Source organism: Trachurus japonicus, chromosome 8, assembly GCF_045865225.1.
Source record: "Trachurus japonicus isolate A0001 chromosome 8, Traja_1.0".
In the NCBI taxonomy this organism is placed as follows: domain Eukaryota; kingdom Metazoa; phylum Chordata; class Actinopteri; order Carangiformes; family Carangidae; genus Trachurus; species Trachurus japonicus.
This window is the reverse complement of record NC_140914.1, coordinates 328337-341257: the sequence shown is the minus strand read 5'-3', so window position 1 is coordinate 341257 and position 12921 is coordinate 328337. Positions and strand designations below refer to the sequence as shown.

The 12921-nt window shown below is 42.1% G+C and overlaps 1 pseudogene; it reads left to right on the top strand.

Annotated features, from left to right (window-relative positions):
• Positions 1-3268: 3268 nt before the first annotated feature.
• Positions 3269-4146, top strand: LOC146982229 (uncharacterized; annotated as a pseudogene).
• The last annotated feature ends 8775 nt before the right edge of the window (positions 4147-12921 follow it).

Below are 12921 nucleotides of genomic sequence, written 5' to 3'. Positions count from 1 at the left end.
TCATTTTGATGTCTCACTTTACCTTAAGGTACACAAAAAGGGTAACTAATGATTAAGTAATAGTTAGTTCCTCAGTAATTTGATGAGGAGTTACTGAAGAACTCACCATTAACTAATAGTGAGTTCCTCATTCATTCCAAATTTGTAAATAACTACTCTAAATTTTGTGCACCTCAAACAACTTTACTGTGAACCACGGTGTGATCAGTATACAGTACTACACAGCCCCATGATACATTCATTTAGCCTACCAAACATGTGACAAACTATCATATTTATTTCAAAGGCAACATGGATGGTCATATTGATGTGCATGTGGTCTGAAATTAATGAATAAAATCTTCTCAAGAATCCTGCTGTCTGTGATTTTTTTAAGGAACTACTAATGTAAAGATGAAGATGAAGAAATGAAAAACCACTCATTATGTGTCACTTTAGGTCATAAAGGTTAACTACTGGACATGTTATTGAGTAGGGGAGACCGGGGTTGGTTGGCTACAGGGGTTGGTTGGCACACCCCTGTTTTCTGGCCTCCTGTTGGTCACAGACTCACAAATGTGACATCAAAATGATCATCTTTTTGAGCTGCACTTATCTAGTTTGTTAAAACATCTGAAAATGACTCACTTTTTTGCTGAGGGCAACATATCAGTTTTTTAGTACCAAAAGTAAAAAATTGCCCCCCGCACTTAAAGTGTTATAAAATTGCTTTGGATAAAGATATTGGAAATGTGTTACTTCCAGTTTGTAGAGATAGGAGTCAGCTTCAATTTGATATGAAACTTGAAAGTCTTTGATGAGTGATGTTACCTGGGCAACATCATATATTCACAAAAGTGGGTTTGTTTTGGTCGGGGTTGGTTGGCACACTCATGTCGGGGTTGGTTGGCACACACAAACCAACCCCAACATGCAGTATACATATATTAAATGTGATTAAACATAATTTCATACAATTCAGTGCACTGAGTGCAAGAAATGGGCACATGACTTATGCAGTGAAATGGGCCACAAAGCCTACATATGCCAATACTGTAACACCAGTGATTCTATATAGGCCTTAATGTAAATAATCTGCATCCACCCCACACAGCAAATCTAAAACACAGTGAGATGGAAATAAATAAAAATACAAAGAGGTGATATGCTATATTTAAGAATAAATTCTATGTTCATTGAATATTTTCTCTTAAAAAAATAAAAAAAAAGCTCAAATCATTTACTGTTTGATGTTCTGTGTACGTGTTATCTTGTTCGTGGCCTTAAATGCCCTGTTTTAGTGTTATACATGCAAATATATGCATGCATATACATGCTATCCTCTTAAATTTAAATATATTAGAATTACATTTACAATTTATTATTATATTGGTTGCTTCATCCATTCATTTTTACATTGTGCCAACCAACCCCATGAAGTGTGCCAACCAACCCCGTGTCGGGGCTGGTTGGCACAAGTGCGCAGTATGATTTTATTCACAAATAAATAGATTTTAGAATATAACTGTGGACATTGAAATGTGTTTAGTCAAAGCTGACACCTTAACCTTTCATTTAATGCTGGTTTGAATATTCTCACATAAATGATGCCAGAGTGCTATGGCAAAGAGTGAAAAGTGTGCCAACCAACCCCGGTCTCCCCTAATGATTCTGTACTGATGAAGTAACTAGTTCACTAATCATCAAGTTGTGATTAACTTTCTATGAAATTTGATCATGAGTTAATGAAGAACTGATCATTAATAGTTCCTCATTAGTTCCTCAGTAACTACTCCTCTGAAATTTGATCTGGGGTTCCTGAAGAACTGACCATTAACTAATAGTTAGTTAATCAGTAGTTCCTCAGTAACTACTGTAATTTTGTGTGCCTCAATTCCTCACTAACTACTCATTAGTTCATCATTAGTTCTTCATTAGTTACTCATTAACTACTCTAATTGTGTGTACCTTATTGTAAAGTGTTACCAATAAAGGAATGAAACTGAATCAATCAAGTCAAAGATTATCCAAGTTCAAGTGCGTGATAACAAGTTGGTTTGTAAGACTCTGAATCTATATTATAGTACAGTGTCAAACATTCAAAAATTCAGTTTTCACTATATTATTGTGAGGTGTTTAGAGGAAACTGATGATTTTTTTTGTTCTTAGTTGGTTTAATGTTCTTCACTGTTTCAGAAAACATTCACCCAGTTACACCTGGAAACCCTGTATATATCAAACTGATGATTGGTGCTTTAAAGCTTCATTATTATTGGTCGACTGAAACCTGTTATTCTGTGAAAGTCTGAAAGTTCAGGAGTCTGGAAACATTACAAACTGACTATCAGACCTTTCTCTCAGCCTGACTGACAGTTGCCTTGGACACGCTCCGCATCAGCAATATTATATGATAAACTGCTACTGGCAAAAAACAAAATGAAACACATAGAAGTTTTCTGAGGAGTGTTTGAACTTCGATATCAATCAGCTCTTCACAACAGGACACAGCACGTCTCCACTGCAGGCTTCAGACAAACAGGAGGCAAGGCAAGGCAATTTTATTTGTATAGCCCGTTTTTACAAACAGTTTGTCTCAAAGGGCTTTACATCCCATCATAACAACATCCTCTGCCCTTAGACCCTCACCCTCTGGAGCCTCAGGAGAAACTCAGGCTGAGCTGGGTCCGTTTCAGAAAGCAGGATTAGTGGAAACTCTGAGTATGTTGAGTCTGAGATGGGGGAAACTCAGAGTTTTCCAGCTCAGGCTCAGTCAACCTGGAGCTAGGCTTTTGACTCAGAGTTTGTTGAGCCTGCTTCCTGAAACGGACCCTGGTGTTGTGAAACTGAAGAGAGTTTGATGGTTTTAGAAGGCAGGCTAGCGAGCAATGGAAGACTAAGACGCACCTCCAGATAGCTTGTCATAAATCCGTTCAAAACTGAGCAAAAACGCAAATTTACTGAATGTTACCCACTTCGTGAAGAATATAAACGTCGAGGTAATCACCGGAACAAAATATTCTGCACGGTGAGCGTGTTACGTCATTTCCTGCCTGTAGCCTACCTGCTGCACTGTTGCTGTGTTGTGTTAGACTTTCTCAGTCCTCCGTCTAGTGTTCTGCTAATTTAATCACTTTAAGCACCAGTGTGCACCACGTTTTGCTACATTACACAACTTTCTGTCACTTAAGTCTCTAACAGGACTCTCTTTGTATTTCTCCATTCAACTTGTTGTATTTGCCACAGGTCCGCTAGTTAGCTTAGCATACTAGCTATGGCTTCTCCCCCCTCCTCTCTCTCCTTCTCCTGCTCTGTGTGTCAGATGTTTAGCTACTCCTCTGCCTCCTTTAGTGATAATGGTATGTGTAATAAGTGTAGCATGTTTGTAGCTCTGGAGGCGAGGCTCAGCGAGTTAGAGTCCCGGCTCCGCACCATGGAGGCTAGTCCAGCTACAGTAGTTTCACAGTCCAGCTTAGCCGGTGCAGAGCCACCTAGCCTAGCCGCCGCTAGCAGTTCCCCCCCAGCCCCGAGCAGCCGAGAACTAGCCAGTCCGGCTGGGTGACAACAAACCGAGGGAAACATAGACGCAATAAGCCTGTGTTGGCCCACCAACCCCTTCACGTCTCCAACAGCTTTTCCCCACTCAGCGACACACCCGCTGAGAACGTAACTCAACATGTCGACTCTGTTGCTCACAGCCCCGCTGTGAAGTCGGCATTAGTCATTGGCAGCTCCATTTTACGGAACGTGAAGGTAGAGAATTCAGCGAGCATAAAGTGCATCCCAGGGGCCAGAGCGGGCGTCGTTGAGGCTAATCTGAAGCTGCTGGCATGTAAACGTAAGGTTAAATACAGTAAGATTGTAATCCATGTCGGCGCTAATGACACCCGGCTTCGCCAGTCGGAGTTTACTAAGGTTAATATGGCTTCGGTGTGCAACTTTGCAAAGACAATGTCGGACTCCGTAATTTTCTCTGGCCCGCTGCCCAACCTAGTGAGTGACGATATGTTTAGCCGCATGCGTTCATTCCATCGCTGGATGTCTAGGTGGTGCTTAGATAACAACGTGGCTTACATAGATAACTGGACCTCCTTCTGGGGAAAGACTGGTCTGATTCGGAGAGATGGCGTCCATCCTACTCTGGATGGCGCATCCCTCCTATCTTTATAGGGAACTTTATTAGCCGTGCTAATCCCTGACAAGCACCCAGAGTTCAGACCAGCAGGCAGAGCCGCAGTTTAACACGCCCCTCTGCTGGGTCCCTCTTGTTGTCACCCACCCAGCCTATAGAAACTGTGTCTGCCTCGAGGCTGTCTAAGCCTAAACCCCAATCTAGAGGAGTTGTTTATAGCAACTTAGTTAAAATCAAAACCACTGCTCCAGCAAGCCAAACTAATAGAACTATTAAATGTGGTTTGCTCAACATTCGTTCTCTCCCATCCAAGTCTCTCCTAGTGAATGACTTAATTACAAGTCACCATATTGACATATTAACACTAACTGAGACCTGGTTGCAGCAAGATGAATATGTTAGTTTGAATGAATCTACCCCTCCTAGTTACATTAACTGTCATGTGCCTCGTAACACAGGCCGAGGAGGAGGAGTGGCTGCTATTTATCAGTCAAATCTGATTATCAACCCTAGACATAATAGTTCATATAATACATTTGAAAGCCTTACTGTCAGCCTCTCTCACCCAGACTGGAAAGCAGAAAAAACACTCTTACTTGCTGTAGTGTATCGTCCTCCTGCACCTTATTCTGAGTTTCTAGAAGAATTCCCTGACTTTCTGTCAAATTTAGCAATGAGCTCAGACAAAGTCATTATAGTAGGTGACTTTAACATTCATGTGGACGTCGATGATGATTGTCTGGCTACTGCATTCAAGTCACTTTTGGATTCAGTCGGCTTCTCTCAGAGGGTAAACAAACCCACTCACACTTTTAATCATATCCTTGACTTAGTACTTACTTATGGAATAGAAACTGACCATGTCACAGTTCTTCATCAGAACCCCGTCTTGTCTGACCATTCTTTAATAACATTTGAATTTACTTTAACAAATTGTATCCTACCTGGGAAAAAATCCCGCTACAGTAGATGTCTATCTGACACTGCTGTTTCTAGATTTAAAGAGCTCATTCCAGTAGAGCTTGCTGCCGCATCCTGTAACCATATTATGGGCAGTTATGCTGATTTCACCCCCACACAGGTGGACTATCTTGTGGATAGCACTGCAGCAGCACTCCTTGGGACACTTGATGCTGTAGCTCCCCTGAAAAAGAAAGATATCAATCAGAAAAGAATAGCTCCCTGGTACAGCCCAAACTTGCGCGCTCTGAAACAGAAGACCAGACAGCTGGAAAGGAAAACACATTCCAGCCAACATGAGGAAGACCGTCAAGCCTGGAAGGATAGTTTATTAATATATAAAAAAGAACTCCGTAATGCTAGAAGCAATTACTATTCATCTTTAATAGAAAAGAATAAGAACAACCCCAGGTTCCTTTTCAACACTGTGGCCAGGCTAACCAAGAACCATAGTGTCGTTGAGCCATCCATCCCTCCAACTCTCAGCAGCAACGACTTCCTAACTTTCTTTACCGAAAAGATAGTTAAAGCAGAAGTAAGCGATCCGGTCGTTTTCGCTAATGCTGCGTTCGATGCAGGCTTTTCAAATCGTAAATTACAGCTTCAAGTCACAACTTACGACTTTGTAGCGTTTCAGGCAACCCACTCGTGTTTTTCCGACCTGTTTTACCTGTGAAAGTCACTATAACGGCCACTCGTAACTTCCGACCCGTGAACTCCTACCAGATCAAACTGATACAACTTCACAGGACGGAAAAACACGAGTCTACGAGTTTCCTTGAACGCACCATAACAGTGACTGAGAGACCCGTGTTTCGGTCCAAACACTCTATGTAAGTGATTGCTGTCGGAAGATATAACTATTTAAGACTTATATTAACACAAATATATCACTTACTTCTGCTTTAATATTAGAACAAAAATTGCCAGTAATGGAGCACAGATTACGGTACCCATAGAAACACCTCCCAGACTTGGTACACACTTGGACAGCTACTCTCCCATCGACCTGTCAGACTTAACTTCTGTAATTACTTCTTCCAAGTCAGCCACATGTCTGCTGGATCCAGTTCCGACAAGGCTACTTAAGGATGTCTTCCCCTTAATTAACATTTCTTTTCTGAACCAAATCAATCTTTCCTTAGCCACAGGCTACGTGCCACAGGCCTTCAAGGTGGCGGTCATTAACCCTTTACTTAAAAAACCTTCTCTTGACCCAGATGTCCTCGCCAACTATCGGCCTATATCCAACCTTCCTTACATCTCTAAGATCCTTGAGAAGATTGTCCTGGTGCAGCTACATGAACATCTGCACAGCAACAAGCTCTTTGAAGCTTTCCAATCTGGATTCAGAGAACACCATAGCACTGAAACAGCACTTGTCAAAGTCTCTAATGATCTTCTTATAGCTTCAGACAGAGGTCTCGTCTCTGTTCTTGTACTTTTGGACCTCAGTGCTGCATTCGACACCATCGACCACAGCATCCTGCTGCAGAGACTAGATCATGAAATTGGGATTAAAGGACCTGCCCTAAAATGGTTTGAGTCATACTTATCTGACAGGTTTCAATTTGTTAATGTTAATAACGACCATTCAGAGTATAGCAGAGTTACGTATGGTGTACCGCAGGGTTCAGTCTTAGGGCCAATCCTCTTCATTCTTTACATGCTCCCATTAGGTAGCATCATCCGGAAGCACTCAATCAATTTTCACTGTTATGCGGATGATACGCAACTCTACTTGTCCATGGAGCCAGATGACAGAAGCCGCCTCATCAATCTGCAAGACTGTCTGAAAGACATTAGATCCTGGATGTCCTCTAACTTCTTGCTACTGAATTCAGATAAAACTGAGGTCATCGTGTTTGGACCTAAACATCTCAGGGACACGTTCTCTAATCAGATTGCTACTCTAGATGGCATCACCCTGACCCCGAGTACAACCGCGAGGAACCTTGGAGTCATTTTTGACCAGGACCTTTCCTTCAGCTTCCACATAAAACACGTGACTAGGACCGCCTTCTTCCATCTGCGCAGTATCACTAAGATTAGGAATATCCTCTCCCAGAGTGATGCTGAGAAACTGGTGCATGCATTTATCACTTCTAGGCTAGACTACTGCAACTCGCTCCTGTCAGGATGTCCGAAAAACTCTCTAAAGAGTCTCCAGGTTTTGACAGGAGTTAGGAAGAGAGAGCACATCTCTCCCACCTTAGCTTCTCTCCACTGGCTTCCTGTAGGATTTAGAATAGACTTCAAAATCCTTCTGCTGACTTATAAGGCTCTTAATGATAAAGCTCCAACCTATCTGAAAGAACTAATCATTCCTTACTGTCCTACCAGAGCACTCCGCTCCCAGAACGCAGGTCTGTTAGTGACTCCCAGTATCTCTAAAAACAGACTGGGAGGTAGAGCCTTCAGTTACCGGGCTCCTTTACTGTGGAACCAGCTCTCTCCATGGGTCAAAGAGGCAGACACTCTAACTACATTTAAGTCTAGACTGAAGACCTTCCTTTATGACAGGGCTTTTAGTTAGGGCTGGTTCAGGTAGCTCTGAACCATTTTATAGCTACGCTGCTATAGGCTTAGACTGCTGGGGACACATCTGGTTACACAGAGCCCTCTCCTTTCCCCTCCTCTCCTTTCCTCTCCTCTCCTTTCCTCTTCTCTTCTCTCCTCTCTTCTCCTCAGTATATTTTTGAACCGTCATTTTCTGTTGTACTTTGTAGTTTGGCCTTGGTGTCTCGCACTCTCTCTGTGTTTCCGCAGATCCACCGGAGCTCCATCTCTCTGCACCAGCCGCCGCCTGCATCGCCCCCCGTCCCACCCTTTCCCCTGCTGTTAGACCGGCCTCCCCTCCCTTCCCATGGACCAGTCTACCACCCAGTCCTCCCATCGAGCTGGCCAGCCGCCCCCCCCACCAGAGACTGCCTTCATCAACTCCTGCTAACATTTCCATATTTCGCACATTCTGTGACAAACTGTAAACTGTTTTCTTGTCTGTAACAACATCTATTGCACGTCTGTCCGTCCTGGGTGAGGGATCCCTCCTCTGTTGCTCACCCTGAGGTTTCTCCGATTTTTCCCTGTTAAAAGGGTTTTCCATGGAGTTTTTCGATGTGAGGGTCTAAGGACAGAGGATGTTGTTACGATGCCATGTAAAGCCCTTTGAGACAAACTGTTTGTAAAAACGGGCTATACAAATAAAATTGCCTTGCCTTGCCTTGCCTTTTCATAATGGTTAAAGTGAAAGCCAAGAAGAACGAGTCACCTGAGACAGGCCCAGAAGCCCCGAGCACACCTTACTCGGAGGCCCCGGAAACTGACGACAGCACTATGTATGAACCCTCTAACAAGACGGTGCTCGCGGCCATCAGAGGTTTGTGCCACCATAGAAAACCGCATCACAGAAGTTTCTGCTACCATCAGGGGCGAGATCTCATCACTTAATGAAAACGTCCAGAAATCTATTTCTGAGCTGAGAGGCATATCAGCAGTGCACGAGACCGCTCTAAAAGAGCTAGAAGAAAGCGCTTCAACCCACTCTGACATCCTCTCCACACTGCAAACTACAGTGGATCATCTGACAACTAAAGTTAAACACCTGGATGAAAAATGTGAGGACCTCGAGGCGCGCTCCAGACGGAACAATATCAGGATTATAGGAATACCGGAGGGAAAAGAGGGACCACGGCCCAGAGAGTTCATCTCGCAACTCCTAACCGAAGCGCTGTCTCTGCCGGAGCAACCACTGATAGATCGGGCACACAGGATAAACCGCCAGAAACCGAAACCAGAGGACCCCCCGCGACCCTTCATCTTAAGACTTCACTACTACCACGTCCGTGAGGAAATACTACGTCGGGCCATGGAAAAGAATAAGATGGAATACCAGGGGCGGAAAATACACATATTTCCAGACTTCCCTCCTTCTGTGGTCAAACAGAGAGCTGCGTTCACTAAAGTAAGAGAAATGTTACGAGGAAGATCGGACGTCAGATACGGACTGATTTATCCTGCCAGGCTGATGGTGACGCACGGAGGAGTGAAAATGTCGTTTACCGACCCGAGGGAAGCGCAAGATTACGCCGAGAAACACTTTGGTCAGCCACATTAGACAATGACATAGGAATAGACACAACAAGTGGCCCAGCTGGGTGGATTGCGAGCTGCATACAGCACCATGGAGAGCAACGTGAGGGACTGTCTGTGACAGATGCGTGAATCTCTCTTTCTATCTCTCTCTCTCCCTCTCGCTCTCCTCTCGCTTGTCTATTCACCAAAAGGTAACACACACTACTGGCTGGCAATATGTGTGGAATCTGAATGAGTGATCGCTCCAGCAGTTATACATAATGGTTCAATCCATCAAAAATATGGTGAGACTGTACGTTAGGCTACACTAGAATCGTTTTATACCTGACAGCCTAAATGTTTTTGTTTTATTCAAATGAATCTGACGAGCTATCGTTTTTTGAGAAGCAGTAGTTACTAAGGTTAACAAAGGTTAACAGTAACAGTTCAGGGAAGTAATAGTTTTTGGTTAGACTTTATTCTTTTTTTTTCGCTCATTACTATCATTTTTTGAATACTTCCCGAAGTACTTTCGTGCCATACGCTTGTTTAGTATTGGCTGGAAATGTTCTTGTTCTTTGTTTACTCAGTTTGTTCCAGGGGGTTTAGAAGAGCTTATAGGAAGGGGAGGGGAGGGATGGGATGGGATTTAGCCGTCTTACTACTATAAAATCACAATTTAAAGGTGAACTAATTGGAACTGTTATTTACTCTACTTTTTTTCTGATATGCCAATACAAGATGATCTGAATACTAGAGAAGGAAGGAAGGGTCTAACCTTAGCTAGCTGGAATGTGCGCAGACTTAACAACCCTATAAAAAGAGGTAAAATCTTTGCTCATCTTAAGTCATTAGCACCAGATCTGATATTCTTACAGGAAACCCACTTGAAAAAAGACTCTCACGTCAGATTAAGGTGTAAATGGATCAATAATGTATACCACTCATCATTTAATGTTAAAGCAAGAGGTACAGCAATTATGATAAGGAAAGGCGTTCCCTTCATTCACAAAGATACAATATCTGATAAGGAAGGTCGGTTTCTGATTGAAACTGGGGAAATATATTCTACTCCTCTGAACATATATGCTCCGAATATAGACAATCCATCATTCTTCCAGAAGGCAATGTCTCTTATACCAGATTTGTCCCAAACGAATTTGATTATTGCAGGGGACTTCAATTGCGTGTTAGATCCGTATTTAGACAGGTCTTCCACTCGCAGAGCAGAGAAGAGTAATTCAAGTGTCTTTCTTAATACATTTATCAACAATACTAATCTGTTTGACATGTGGAGAATAGCCAATCCGACTGGTAGGGATTATTCATTCTACTCTGCAACACATAACTCTTACAGCAGGATAGATTATTTTCTCATAGATGCAAAACTAACGCCATATGCTGTAAATACGAAATACCACAATATTTTGATCTCAGATCACAGTCCCCTTATGTGTACTCTGAATATTCAAAATATGGTGAAGCCACAGACGAACCGGAGGCTAAACCCTCTTTTACTAACCGAAAAAGAGTTCTGTGATTATTTAAAAGCTCAGATATCCCTCTATTTTGATACTAATGATAATTCAGAAACCACACCTTCTGTTCTATGGGAGGCATTCAAAGCATTTATTAGAGGCTCTATCATTTCATTTGAAGCATCTAGAAGGAAAATGAACAAAGCTAGATTACTTGAATTAGACAACCAAATTAACCTTCTGGATAAAGAAAATGCCAAAACTCCTTCCAGTGACTTGCATAAAAAGATATCAGCCTTAAAATATGAATATAACAAGATACTCTCGGCAAAGATTAGTGAGGCTTTTTTATATACAAAACAAAAATATTTTGAGTTTAATGACAAGCCACATAGACTCTTAGCCCGGCAAATCAGAAAACAGGAAAATGATCGCACAATACATAAAATTAAATCTGATAAGGGTGAGATTCTGATTAAACCCAAGGACATTAATGATCGATTTCTCCAATTTTATAAAAATTTGTACACTTCCAAAAACGATACAGACTATACAGCTATGCAAGATTTCTTAAATAAGTGCAATCTTTCCCAACTAGATGAAAATGAGGCAGCTCAGCTGAACTCTGAAATTTCTGTTGAAGAAGTTAAAAAAGCTATCACTTCACTTAAAAGCAATAAAGCTCCAGGCCCTGATGGCCTTCCAGGTGAGCTGTATAAAAAATTTAATGAAACCCTCTGCCCATATCTACATAGGGTGTTCACTCAAGCCCACACGGATGGTGTCCTACCTCCTACTTTAACAGAAGCAGTTATTACAGTGATACATAAAAAGGGTAAGGACCCTGAAGAAGTTGGCTCTTTTCGCCCTATTTCTCTGTTAAACCTAGATGGGAAATTATTTTCAAAGATTTTGGCTAACAGATTGAGCCCCTTGCTAGATAAATTAGTACACCCTGACCAAACTGGTTTCATACCAGGTAGAAATTCTTTTTTCAATCTTAGACGTTTATTTAATATCATGTAGCTATGCTACTGATAGACCAAAAGAAGAGCTAGCCATCCTATCACTCGATGCTGAGAAGACATTCGACCAAGTCGAGTGGCCTTATCTATTTGAAATTTTAAAGAGATTTAATTTTGGAGAAAAATGTATTTCAATGGTAAAGCTTCTTTATAACAACCCCTGTGCACAGATACTGACTAATCAAATATTGTACTACATAGAGGAACGAGACAAGGGTGCCCCCTTTCCCCCTTCATTTTTGCTTTAGCAATCGAACCCCTTGCCGAGAGTATCCGCTCAGACCCTTTAATTCATGGTTATAATACACAAAAATCTATAAACAAAATTTCATTATATGCCGATGATGTTTTATTATTTATTTCTCAGCCCCAAGTCACGATTTCACTGATACTTGATAAAATAAATTCATTTGGGACCTTCTCTGGTTACAGGATAAATTGGAATAAAAGTGAGCTAATGCCCGTGCACGTACAGAATATTGCCTTTTAGTGTATCCCTTTTAGTGTATCTTCAGAAAAATTCACGTATTTAGGAATTCAGATCACAAAGTGCCACTCTCATTTATTTAAGGAGAATTTCCCGAGCCAGAAATGGGCACTGAGATCCCGGACCATCTATGGGAAAAGAGTTTGGAACATACTCATCGTTGTTCTAATAATGGGGGGGGGGGGGGGGTTGGGGACTGACTGGGGTTTCTATTGTAGCCAGTAGGCTGACAAACGAAACCATACTATGTTCCATGTTGCTTTTCGTCATACTTGAATCAATCATTCCTAGAACCGCCATCAATAGATCTACGTTAATTGGTCTATGTAAGGTATTTGATAGAGTCTGAAAGATATTGTCCCAGTAATTTGAATTTGAATGAGAATATATGACCCAGTGTTGCTGGTCCAAGTCTGCATCTGTCACATGAGGGATCTACTGAGGGAAATATTTTATCAAGCTTTTGTTTTGACCAATGTAAGCAGTGCGTTATTTTAAATTGCAGGAGGCCATGTCTTGCACATAATGAAGAGCTATGAGTTTGGGGCTGGGGCCCTTCTGTGTGGAGTTTGCATGTTCGCCCTGTGCATGTGTGGGTTCTCTCCAGGTACTCCGGCCTCCTCCCACAGACCAAAGATATGCAGATTAGGTTAATTGGCGACTCTAAATTGTCCGTGGGTGCAAATGAGAGTGTAAATGGTTGTTTGTCTGTATATGTTAGCCCTGCAGACTGGCAACCTGTCCAGGGTGTACCCCGCCTCTTGCCCTAAGTCAGTTGAGATAGGCCCA